We start from the raw sequence: 13603 nt of genomic DNA, 5'->3' as shown, positions 1-13603 counted from the left end.
TTTCCATCCCTCAATCTTTCCCTTTTTCTACGCAAAGTAGGTTTGCTTAATCCAACCTCCTTTATATTTCTAAACTCATGCCCTTTGCCCTGCACAGCAGATAAGGAACCTGTTATGGCTCAAGACTCACTAAAGATGGTTTACATGGAGTAGGAATTTATAAATGAATTTTTCATGTATATATGATTGTGTGGTATTACATTTTAATGGGAAAAAACATAAAACTAAAGCTTCTCAACTTACTCTTCTTTTTTCATTTCGCTGTGGTTTGGATAAAATTTGTAAAGTAGTCACAAAGTTCTATAAACTCTAGAGTTGCCCAGCACCAGTTTCTTAAAAAACAAACAAACAAAACAAAACAAAACAAGGCTCTCACAGGTCTTGACTCAATGCAGGCATTACATTCTCCACTCAGTGGCTTCAACATTGCCCAGGCTATGCCTCATGTCAGTGTTCTTATTTTAAGTGTAACAAGGAGGGATGACTTATACATAATACATTTTGGAAGGAGAAATTGATATACCAGGCCTGACATGTTGTACCAAGAAGCCTAATGAGGCTTTTCCACCCATCAGTGTTTTTTGTTTTAAGATAACACGGGCAGATAACATTGTGTCTCGAACCATGCTGTTCCTTCCCTTTTGAGGGTGGGAGATTCCTAGGTCCCTCTGAGACTGCGAAGCCGACTCCAAGCAAGCACTGTGCAAGGCGCTGGGTGTCCGACGTGAACAGGCCTCTGTCACTTCTCAGCGGCTCTTGAAACTGTCTCCTAATGATCTGCCATCCCCACTCCAGCCTTCTTCTGAGCTGTCCCCTGCACTGCAGCTGGAGTGACTGCTTCAAACCACAAGTATGGCCTTGTCACCCTTGCAGTTGCACCCCTTGCCACTGTCCCACTGCTTTTAGGGGCGAATTAGGCTCCTGAACATGGTCTGCAGGGGGACAACGCAGACTTCTTCCAGCCGCTTCCTCCTCCAGGCTCCTCACCCTTGGAAAAGAATCTGTGCAGGTCCTCTGCCCATTAAAAAAAAAAAAAAATTGGATTGTTTGTGTTTTTTGTTGTTGTTGAGTTGTGATTTCTTTATGTATTTTGGATATTAGCCACTAATTAGAGGTATTGTTTGCAAATATCTTTTCCCATTTGATTGGTTGGCTTTTTGTTTTGTTGATGGTTTCTTTCGCTGTGTAGAAACTTTTTAGTTTACTGTAGTCTCATTTATTTATTCTTGCTTTTACTTCCCTTGCCTTTGGGGTCAAGTCCACAAAAACCCCTCTGAGCCAAGGTCCCTAAGTTTAGTGCCTATGTTTTCTTCTGTATATTGTTTCAGGTCTTCTGTTCAAATCTTTAAGCCACTTTGAGTTATTTTTTGATTATGGTGTCAGTGGTCTAGTTTTATTCTTTTGCATGTGGCTTCCCAGTTTTCTCCATTGTATGTTTTTGGGGGCTTTGTAGAAAATTAATTGCCCATATATGTGTGGGTTTATCTCTGGGCTCTCAATTCTGTTACCTTGGTCTGTGTGTTTTTCTGCCAATACTATATTGTTTTGGTTACTGTAGCTTTGTAGTATAGTTTGGAGTCAGGGAGTGTGATACTTCCAGCTTTGTTCATTTTACTCAAGATTGCTTTGGCTATTCTAGGTCTTTTGTGGTTCCATAAACTTTGAGGGTTTTTTGGCCTATTTTTGTGAGAAAATGCCATTGGGATTTTGATAGGGACTGTATTAAGTATGTGTGTTGCTTTAGGTAAAATGGCCATTTAAACAATGTTAATTCTTCCCATCCATGAACATAGAATGTCTTTCAGTTTCTTTATGTCTTCAAATTCTTTCAATAATGTCTTTTAGTTTTCAGTGTATAGGTCCTTCATCTCTTTAGTTAATTTTACTTCTAGGTATTTTATTCTTTTTGTTCCAATTACAAATGGAATTGTTTTCTTCATTTCTCTTTCTGATATTTCGTTGTTAGTACATAGGAATGCAAGAAGGTTTTTATAATTTGGATACCTTTAATTTCTTTTTCTTACCTAATTGCTCTGGCCAGGACTTCAAGTACTATTAAGATGCCACTTTTAATAACCAGTTAAGAATAGAGCCAATAATTTTAAATATGCCAATTTTAAGTACTTAGAATGTTATATTTAAAATGTTATATTTATATTTAATATTAGTATTTAAATATTTAATATTTTAAAATTTTCCCAATTTTTGAGAGGATGTATGACATTAGATTTTAAAGATTTAAAGATTTTTTCATCGTGTTTGCATTTCATAGCACATATGAAATGAGTTTATAACACATATGACTTTTAAAACATATATACCAAAAATTTCCCGGGCACATTGTTCTTTGTATTTGTAAGTTAGAAGCTTGTCTCCTTATAGGATTCCACAGATCATTATAATAGAAGAGTCTGACTCCTGATCATGTTGTGACTAAATATGGCCTAATGATTGTTTTTGTATGGCTCTCGAGCAGGAGAATAGTTTTTACATTTTTTAAATGGTTGAAAAGCCAAAAGGGTAATATTTCTAACATGTGCAAATTATATGAAATTCAAATTTCAGTGTCCATAAATAAAGTTTGATTGGAATGCAGCCATGCTAATACCTTTACGTCTTGTCTATGGCTGCTTTCATGCTACAGCTGCAGAGCTGAGTAGTTGCGACAGAAACTTATGGCCCTCAAAGCCTGAAATACTAACTATCTGGCCTTTTACAGGAAACATTTGCCCACACCTGTTCAGTTTCAAATGTGGCAATACATTTGGTGAGGCTTTGCTTTGTCTATTTTGGAACCAGTTAGCAGGTGAGGGCCTTTAAGTAAAATAAAGTTCCTGGATTATGTATGGATTTAATCACTTCAAGTCTTCCTTACCTTCCAAGGTAATGCAAGTGAGAACACTTACAGACAGCTAAGCGCTGTATGAGAGGCAAGTAATCTCTTCAAAGTTGCTGTCAAAAGGTTGTCATGGCAGGTGGGCCTGCTACTTAGGCAGTCAGGAGGGAGCCTGTGAATAGAGGTCTGTAATTTTTTAGGCCCAAATGCATTAGATAAAAAAGGGCATTACCCCGTAGGAGTGTTTTTCTTTTTTGATATTCTTAGGCTGTAATCTTCTCAACTGCTTCACTAGGATTTATCTGCTGTAATTACTGAGATCTGTGGTATATGTTATCAACAAGTCAGAAGAACTAAGAAACCTTTTCCTTAAAAAAAATTATCTTAAGCTGCCAACCATGAAATACTTAAAAAGTAGTTCTTTATATAACTTCATAAAGTGCTTCTGAGAGATTCTTCCTGTTTACCTTGCTGCTGATAAAACCCCCCAAAACATTAAATTCAGTTTCTTTCTAGGTAGAAAAGTTCTGGTGGATATAATTATCTGACAAGTTGCAGTTCAGAAATGTTCATTCTTCTGCCCACTTGACAACTTACATTACTGAAATTTTTGTTGAAATTTCTTTTTTTTGACATAACTCCTCATTGTTTGGAATGAAAACCCCAGAGAAAAAATACCTCCCAGAAGTCTCATGTTTAAAAAATATTGAAATAATAGAACATTGTGCTAACCTGACACACTGGTTTTGATTTCTTATGGCACACATAGTTTCTGATTTTTGTGTTTTGGTGGCTTGATTGTGGGCCGAGATATCAGAGGGGAGGGAGGTTGGAGGGTTCGGTGAAAAAGGTGAAGGGATTAAGCAAAAAAAGCCTCACAAAACTCAGTCACAGAAAATGACAACAGCAAAGTTCCACCAGTCAATGCAGCCGTATTTGGATGATATTAATTTCTTTTACAGGTTAATCATAATCTTAAATATTTTATAACCCAAAAGACTAAATTGTAAAGTTAGCTATCAAGAAACAGTTCTTATATGACAAATAGGGGAAAGAAAAAGGGGAAAATAATTTCTATATACAAACCTGTACATAAAACACAAAGAAGATACACATAGTTGCTACAGTCCTCATTTCTATAACTGATTACAAGGCCATAATTGATCTCTATCTCTACCTCTACCTCTGTCTCTGTCTCTTCTCTATCTCTGTCTCTATATCTCTTCTATATCCAGCTATTTAGCTGTAGCAATAGATATAAATATAGATATAGTATCTACATATAAGATTTTTGTGATTAGATTGTTAGGTGTGATAATAACAGCAGACCCTCCAAATTTAACCCTCAGTTTCCAGTCCCATGTAGTCTAGTTATGGAAGAAATAGCACCCTATATGGATTGTTGATTCAAAGTATATACTGCGTCTTAAACCATAGTGCCAGAAACTTTTAAGGTGTTATATCCCAGTTGGTGACTCTTCCGTAGGTGATTCCACCATTCTGTCAGGCCAGCTGCTTCTGGATGATGGAGTCTGTGGCAACACCAGAGAATTTCATGATCATAAAGCCAGTTGCTGCACTTCTTTTGTTGAGAAATTATTGCCTTGGTCAGAAGAAATGTTGTGATGAGTACTATGATGATAAAAGGCATTGTCTAAGTATGTGGATGGTGGTGCTTGCAGAAGGCAAATCCATATCCAGAATGTATTCCAGTGAGGACAAACCTTTGTCCCCTCCATGACGGAAGGGAACCAATTTAATCAACCCCCATCAGATAGCTAGCTGGTACCCTGGAGCTCATTGTTGGCTCCTGCTGTTGGGAGGTTGAGCACTAAGTCCTGGTGGTAGCCAGACTTGCCTTGGTGAGTCTATATCTGATGGTAAAGTTAATAGGAGATTTTACCAGACCAATAACAGAGGGATATTCACTCATACATAGAACTTCATCAGTTTTGCTGATTGCATACTCATGATACATTGTACTGCATTCCCCTGTCTTCTGTATTTCCCGCAATGTGGTAGCTGGATTCAGAGGTGTGATCAGACTCAGATATAATTCCTTTGGCAACAGTATAGGAGTGTTCTTCCATCAGGAAGCACATACTTGTCTGTCCCTCTTTCTGTAATGTTAACAATTGTTGGTGTTCAATGCTTAGATTCATTTATTTATTGGGGTTGGTAAAATGGTGATATATATATATATATATATTTGTGGTTGTGGATCATTATTTTATTTTTAAAATTTATCTTTATTGTTGAATGTATTACAGATTTCCCCCTTTTCCCCCCATAGCCCTCTTCCACGCCCCCCACCTCCCCAGGCCTTCGCTACACTATTGGTTTTGTTCATTTATCAGGTGGAATACTTGCATAAAAAATTGCCTCCCCTCCTTTACTTTTTGGTCACCCAGTGGTTCAGTTCTTATGGCAGAGACAAGATAAATATTGGGTTCCTCTCCTTTACTTGCCGATTCCCTTTCAGCCTCCAAAGGTGTAAATAGGGGCTTGGCCTTCTGGATTTAAGCATATTTGAGGGGCTCCATTGAATTGCAATTACCTTTTTGAAAGCTCTAAGCCCAGTGGAAACCTCTTCAAGTTGGCTCCTGTTTATTTTTCCTGGATGTCCTTTGTAGATGTAAAAGTTCATGGACTGACAACTCAAGAGCGACTTTTTTAGATCAGCTTTTCTCCCATTCATTTATGGCCTTAACTGATCAGGGCCTATGTTTTGAAGAGTAGGGCACACCCTCTACACAAAGGGTCTGTGTGCTTTGTGTTTACAAATATCCCTGGCTTTGTATTTAGATACCAGAGCACTGGCTTCCGGTCAGGGCCTCCTCCTCTTGAGAATGAGATTGCTTCGCCAGTGTCGCCCACCATTTCCAGAAAGATCTGATACAAATAGTTTTCTCTAGAATGACATTCTTCTAGAAGGCATGTGCTCTTGTCTAGTCGAATATGTGGGATAAAATTGAAAACAGTTGAAATATTTTCTTTTAAAATTTTCTCCTGAAATTCTCTGTGTGATCCATTAAAAGTCTGTAAATTAACTTTTGGGGAACATACAATTAATCTTACTAAATGGGACATTGCCTCAGGATTTTTTGTATGGGGTAGAAGGACTTGAATTAACATGAGCTGCGCCTTCAAAATGTGATTTCTCATCCTCAGAGGAAACCTATCCCATCCCTCGCCTGCTTTTCCTTGATCTCAAACGCTGTGTTTTCTGTTTTTATCTTCTTGAGCTTGGACAATTCTGAACATTTAACTCTCTCGTCTCTGTTTCTGTGACAGTCACTTTCTAGCCATACAGCTCCTGTAAAAATGTTTATGATGAAAAATTGGCAGAAGAAGTAATACTTGACCCAGCATGTAAAACAGGACCCTCCGGTAGAGTGGACAGAGACAGGTCTGAGACGCTTGTCACACCCATGCCTGTGAGCTTTCTCTTGGTGTACATCATTCGTGTCTGCAGGCCGGCTAATACGGTTACACTTCCAGTTTAATCTTCTATGCGTATTGTAGGCCTTCTGTAAAAGTTCCGTCTGATTCCCTGGCCTGCGTCTTTAGCCTGATCGTCAAAGCCCTCCGCAGCCTTGTTACCGCCCTTCCCCAAGCCCCCAGTGACTCTGCTGCCGGTAGGACTGAGTGCGCGCCTCTCACTGTGGACCCCGTTTCCCCTCCATGGTCCTCTGTCTTTCCTTATGGCATCCCTTCAGGTCACCATAGTAGACGATTGCTTCCATTTCCCTGGCTTATCCCACGGCTTTTGCTCTCACAATTCCTTCTATTTGGAGGGACCTTCCCTTCCATATCTCCCTGCAGAAATCCTGTTGTTATTTTAAGACCAATTTGAAATCCCCCCTCCTCCATTTATCCCTCCTTTGAACCCCCAAGCAGTTTGTTTATGGCAGTCGCTTTGTATTGTTTTGTTATACGGTTAACGATTATTGCTGCTGTAATTTGTGTATTTGTCTAATACCCCCACTCTTGGGGGCTAAATAGGATGGCCAGATATCCAGATGTTCCTGGGCCAGTACTAGTTCACTGCTTCTCCTTGGAGGACCATGTGATTCTGTAAATCAGTTCACCAGCTGTCTTGTAACCTTAGCTTTCTGATGGGCTCAATACAAGTTATGATTGTGTTGGTTATGCGGCCTTCTCATTGTTAGGATTCGACGTGATATTCTCTGGCTTTTTATATTTTAAGTGGATGTTGTTAACCTAAAAAGAAGGCAATAATTGAACAGAAAACATTTGGAATCAAAGGAATTGCAAATCAGGGGGTTCAAATTCAGGCAGAAGCCCGGATAGCGTTCCCCCCTCACCCCTTCAGGACTAGGGCTTTATGGGGGCGGGGGTGAGGTGGGCCGTATCTGGAAAGAGGCCCTTGGTGCTAGATGAAGGAAGGTTAGGTTTGTCCTTTCCACATTGCCTTGAGATTTGGTCCTTAAGCAAAAGGCTAGCTTTGTACCTCGATTGGTTAGCAGTTCGGTCACTGGCAAAATTCAATTTATCAGTCCTTACAGCCAGGATAATTCTCATTCTTACAGACTTTTGGGATGTTGGTGCCCTGGTCCCATTTAGAAGATAAAGAAAACAAGATGTGCAGGGCAGTTCCTCTGAAATGGCCACTCTGGCTCCGTTTTAATATGACTCCACTCATGTCATCTTTCACCGCAGAACCATGTTGCAGCCTTTCAGGACACACTGGTATTAAAGGAAAATTTTGGTTGTAAACAAAAATGCTGGTCAGAAATAGATGAGAGCTGAATCAATCAAGAGAAGGCAATAAAAGCACAATCCAAAGCTTCATGGGAACGCGGAGCGGGTTTAAGTCTTCTTCTCTTACGTTGGCTACGCTTGGCATTCCTGGTTTTTTTCCTTCCCGGGAAATACCTGCCTGCGGTGGCAGAAATAGCTCCATAGAGTAGCTAGACTCTGGGGTCTAGGGTGAGGGAGAGAGATCACCTCTCCTGGCCGAAACTGCCTTCGTGAGCAGGAGCTGAGAAAGGGAGACCAGTGAAAAGGAGGCAGGGAAGGGGCAGCGTAACAGGCTCTCTGGAGGTTGGCAGCTTCTCAGAAAAGGGGTGTAAAATAAAAGATCCCGAAGAGCTCCTGATGCCCACGGGGCAAGGAGGGCTGCATTTTGGTTCCAGATCCTTATGATTCCCCAGGCATCTCGGGAGCAGTCATCCAAGGAGCTTTTACCTTGGATCTGTTTAACCTCGACATCTTTGCTCCTCCAAGGGTGACCAGGGGACCATCGGCAACAGCTTCACCTGAGAGCGTGTTAGAAATGCAGACTCCAGGCCCTACGCTCGGACCAGATGAATCAGAAACTGCATTATTCCAGGCTCCCCCCAAGGAATTCTTTTGCACTGGAACCTTTGAGAAGCTGTGTTTTACATAATCATTGTTTTTTTTTCTTTTTTCGTTCTTTCTTTTTTAGCCAACTGTGCTTTTAATAATGAGATTAAAATCCTTTGAAGTCAAAATATTATGAAGGTAACCCTACTTTAAGAATAAACTAGGATATAGTGCACAAAATTGAGGTATTGAAATGCATTTTAGTTAAATTATTGAATTTAATTGAACAATTATCTTTGATGTGCATAAAGCTTCTTATTTTTAAATTCTTCTTTGATTTTTGTGTTCCTAGGACTCAAAAACTTTAACTCTTTCTCATAGCAGTAATTTTTCTGTTGCTTCCTCTTATAATGGAATCTCTTAGATCTTTGAGGACTGCCTCCTAGGGGCAGTTTTGTCTTCCTCTCCACCTCATTTTCAGCTCAAGCAGCAGGCTCCTCATTGAAGCTCCTATTGATGCTTCAAAACCTGGTCCAAAGGGTCCTAAGAGTGCCCCTTCCTCTGTCAAGGTTCTTGCCAGGACACTTTCTGCTTATGAATCTTACCAACTTTGTGTATCTTGTTGATGCAATGATGGGACTGTGCTACCAGAACTCTAGTTTTTTTCTATTTTTTCTCAACTTTCAATAAAAGTTAATTTTACATATATCCCAATTCTTAAATTTGCCGCTTTCCTTTGATACCATAAAAAATGCCAGTCATGATTGCTGGATTACAGAACCTGCTTTCTTTCTGTCTTTCGTTTTGCATTTGTGCCCAGGTGTTTTGAATCTCACCCCCCACTTTGTGAAAGATATAAAATCAGAGTTCTGGCGATATCATTAAAATGTTTTAATATGTCTTGTTCAACTTGGGACCTTCATGCTTGTGTTCCGAGCAGGTAGACAGAGAAGGACACAAGGTCATGTCTCCCACCTGAGTCAGTCCAGGTAAAGTGTTGGCCTGGGGCCAGTGAATTCTGCCTTAATCTTATGGTCGCTATTGGCTGCAAAGGAGGCTGGGAAATGTGTCTTTGAGTTGAGTATCTTGCTGCTGCAAAAGATCAGGGCTCGGTTTGCTCTGGATGGAGAGCCAAATGCAGACATCAGGTAGACAGGGAGCTAACTACCAGCTTTATTCCCAGTGATTCTGAATCAGAGGATGAGCTCCAACTATGGGCAGGATCCGCTATAATCGGGCCTTCTGTTATATTCATTGCTGAAATCTTCTTTCATGGAAAGGAAAAATACATGCTACTGAGGCCAGAAATAGGGAAAAGGGAGGGTTCCCAGACCTGCCTCCGTGCACTTTCCCTTACCTAGTCTACACAACTCATGAAGGGAAGGGCAGAAGTCACCTTCTAATAGTTGAAGGAAGATAAACAGTTTTGTTTTATGTGCCGGGAAGGGATGCTGGGAAGGAGAGAAAAATGTTCCTCCCACTAATTGTTATATACACATGTGTGTCACACACACACATATGCACACACGCATCCAGTCTTATTATATATTATTACATATCGTGACAATGGTGTTATGTCTGTTTCTTTGCATATTTCCCGACTCCTGCCGTTGGGCACAGTGACCTTGAGGTCATCTGATCTGGGAGCTGAGACGGGGGGGGGACACACACACTCGCGTGTTGCAGCCGTGAAGCCCTCAGTTCGGCAGAGGTGAGCTGCTTATGGGTTTAAAGAGCGGGCAGAATTGTTCCAGGTGGAGAGGAGGGCGACTCCAGGGAATAAGCAGCGTGGGCCGCAGGCAGACTCCCAGCTGCGTCGGAAGCTCGCCGCAGGATCCTCCGCAGGGTCCCCCTACATTTCTGCACAGAAACAAACAGCTGCAGCCCCCCTCAGCCCGAGGGGGTTTGGTGCCGTTGGTCTGCAGTAGGCTCTGGCTTCCCTTCTCAGCCCTCATCCTTGACTCCTGCTGTCACAGTGATTTGGAAACCGGTGACAACTAGCCCTGCTCTCTACACAGGCTCAGCTCAGGACTGGGGGTTGACAGCCGATTGTCGCTGCTGATTGCTTTGCTGACAGTGCTTTGTGGCTATTTTGGTTTTTCTCGAGTGTTCCTTAATTAGAGGAAATGACATCGTGTGCTGCCCAATCGGCCTCTTGTCAGACGTTATTACATTTGTAGGAGAATCAGACGCACTTGGGTTTGTCCCTGCGACACTGGTATGAGCACCGCAGCCTGAGCTGTGGGCCCCGCTCAGGGCGGAGACAGGTGCGCACTGGCGGGAGGAAGAGCATGCTGCATCCCCGGGGGGCGCCAGCTCCCGGGACTCTGGTCGGGCAGCAGTGTCCCCCTGCCCCCTGAAGCTTTACCCCTCCCGGCGGCATTGCCCTGACAGGATGCTCTCTTCTCTCTGAAATGAGATGTCTCGGGATTCCTTTGATATTTGCCTTCCTGGCTGACATGGAGAGACTCTTTCATTTTCCCTCGGGAGAAATACAGCCGTGACCCGAGGATGGCTCCTACTTGGTGATGTTTTAGGAGTGGTGAGATCTTACTACACTGCTGGAATTAACAGGAAGAACGATCTTAAGTTATAAACTACTCTGAATTATAAAATAACTTTGAAGAGCTTGACAACTCTGAAGGCCACAGAATAACTTTCACCAGCTATTTTTAAGGGGCACTTCTTTCGAAGGCTACTTTATTGAATGCTTTATTTAGAACAGCTGTGTGTGAATGTTTCAAGCATCAGTTTATTTGTCAAATGAATATGGACCCTTCTTTTCTAATTCCTTGTTTTCGGTATTAATGCATTGCTAAAGGGATTTATTGAGCCTGCTGGGGTGCCCTCAGGCTTAACAGAGCAAAGTCCCTGCCCTTGAGGCGCTTACATTGGAATTGGGAAATCAGCATTCTCCAGTGGCCCTTTCTTCGGGTCTCCCCAAAGGTACCTACGGGCTTATGTGGTTTCTCTCCAGGTGTGTTTAGTGTTGGAGCAGAGAACACAGAATACAGAATTATCTAGGGTTGGAAAGGCAGGACGACAAAGATATTGAGGGTTTTATGGAGAGGCCATATGTGTCTCAGATTGTGTGCTCAAGGAAGGGAGGCCAAGGGGTGTGTGTGTGTGAGTGTGAATCACGAAGTTGGAGAAAATGCTCACTGGCCATGGTGAGTAGGTGGAGGCCAAGGGCGGGAGAGCTCCCCGAGGTCAGTGGCGAAGCGGAGAGTGGGTAAAGGTGAGAGATGCGGGAAGAAATGCTGCCTGACTTCCTGCAGGTCTTTCTTGTTTCCTCAACCAAACGGTAAAAAGGACCAGGCACGACATTTCCTTTGTGTCTCTTTCAGCTTCTGGTTCAGATGCTCATAGCATGTGCTTCCTAAATATTTCCTGAAGAAATTCAGCTCATCTGTGGGCTTTGTGAAGATCATTTGGGGTCAGTGATCAGATTTCTTTCATGAATATAGAAATAATTGCGGCGTTCATTGGTTCATGTATTGATGAACTCCAGAGCGAATCCTGATACAACCTGGTGGTGGTGTAAGCGTGGGCGCACACATACACACGTGCGCACACGTGCACAAACACACCCTGTGGTGAAAGGGGAGTCTCCACCATCTGATATTTGTTCATTACTTTCAGGTGAAGGGAGACAGTCTGGGGAGACTTCAGAGAGTCCCACAGTCTGGATGTGGTTTTGCCTTTACCAGTAAAGCCCCAAATACTGCTCCTTTCCATAGACCAAGGGTCCTCCTTCCCTCTTCATCATTTCTCAGGCTAAGTGCATTTAAAGGCCCTCATGAGCCACGTAAACTTCTTTCGGATCCTACTACTGTTCCTCTGCTCAACATTCAGCTTTTTCTCATGTTTCTATTTAGCTAAAAAAAAAAAAATCTTCATAGAAAGCTTCCACGATTGAAGTCACAGCAAAAACTAGAGAATACAAATTTTAACTTTGGAATAAAAGCTAAAACTTTACGATATCATTTCTATATATTCTTGAGTATTTTGTAACTAGCTTGCTGCTGCCTGGGCCCCACAGCCCCGGTGAGGTCTTTGCAATGGTGTCTTCCATTCTCTTGGTTAGTCAGCCTGGTGCTGGGACGTAGCAGAGGCCTATAGGCGTATGTGCTCCTGGAGCGAACGTGTCGTATGCTCAGTTCGAACATACCAGCATTGTCTCTAGTGAATGCTTTCTTAGGTGACATCTTAAAGTTCTTAAGCTGTGCCCCAGACACAACAGACTTGACCGGAATCATGTGGTTACCATGGCATCCAAAAGAAGTCCTTAGAAGCTCATCGACTTCTCCAGACAGAAAGACGGTAAACCTCTCCGATAGAACATTTTCTGCTTTAGAAGCTGAGAATAGACACGACATTTATCTCTGAAGCAGCAACTGTGATTTTCAGAACTTCTCTCGAGCATTATCTTTTTAAGACATGTGCCGAAAACTGCTCACAGGCTTATATGCGGCAGCCCTGACTGAGAGCAGCTTTCCTTTCATCTCTGATCAGGAAGCTTCTTTTTGAGTGAAATAGAAATGTGAACGCTGTAGTTAAGAGATCGCTCTGAATTTCACAGAAGAGTGGAGGTAACTGAGCTCGTCTGTATTTAAGGAGAGAAGCAAAAAGGGGGCTGCCGTGAATAAGACGGTGGGCTGCCTTCTTCATAGGGAACTTCTCCTCAGCGGCTCCCTGATGTTAATCTAACTCTCACCGATCGCTGGCTCCAAAGCAACAGAGCTGAGACCTTGGGAAGGGTTGCTTTCTATAAAGCCTTATTGTCTGAAATTTCTGCTAATGGCAACGCCACTGAACCACTAATTTTTAGTGTTAGAGTCAGTAGGCAGGGACTATTTAAGTCATTAATTTCTGTTGCTTGGCATATGTACAGGGCGTGGGAAAAGTAGGTTTGCAGTTGTTCCTATGGAAAATAATACAATAATTAATAACTAACAATGCAAGATAGACTCTGTTTTGCTTAAGCACAACTGTAAATCTACTTTTGCCCCCACCTGTGTAACACTTTGCAGTGTTCAAAGCACTTTTGCATCCATTGTTGTAACAACTGCCTTGAGGCAGAGAGGCGGGTTTTATTGTTTTTTAATTCCCATTTTTTCTGAATGAGGGGATTGAGGGTCAGAACGGCTATGCCTCCTTTAAAGTCAGTGCCTAGCAGGAGGCGGGCCTGGAATTAGAGCCTACTTTTCTTGTTCCTAATTCACACTTGAGTTGCCCTGTTAGGATGGGCAGTGTGAGGATGGCAAGGGGCAATCTATAGATTGTTTGGTAATTAGCTGCTTAATCGTCTATCTCCCAATTTGACTTTAAGCTCCCTGAAGGTGGAGATTATTTTATTCATTATTATGGCCCCAGTGCTTAGAATACTGCCTGGCACATAGTAGGTGCTCCATTAACATTTTTGTTAATAAACAAGCAATACTAATGCCAACACAT

General features: G+C 42.1%; 1 protein-coding gene across 3 annotated transcripts in view; it reads left to right on the top strand.

Annotated features, from left to right (window-relative positions):
* Nucleotides 1-13603, top strand: part of NCALD (neurocalcin delta) — a 204036-nt gene that overhangs the window by 45356 nt on the left and 145077 nt on the right. Inside the window, exon 1 of one of the 3 annotated variants that reach the window (XM_081117002.1) lies at nt 9778-9857. The exons of the other annotated variants lie outside the window; for them this stretch is intronic. The gene's annotated coding sequence lies outside the window, so the exon portion shown is untranslated. Of the gene's footprint in view, nt 1-9777; nt 9858-13603 lie in introns of those variants that run through there. 3 annotated transcript variants of the gene reach the window in all.

The sequence above is a fragment of the Miniopterus schreibersii genome (assembly GCF_964146895.1).
Source record: "Miniopterus schreibersii genome assembly, chromosome: 17".
NCBI classification, from domain to species: domain Eukaryota; kingdom Metazoa; phylum Chordata; class Mammalia; order Chiroptera; family Miniopteridae; genus Miniopterus; species Miniopterus schreibersii.
The sequence above is the reverse complement of the archived record's forward strand: the minus strand, read 5'-3'. Positions and strand labels throughout refer to the sequence as shown.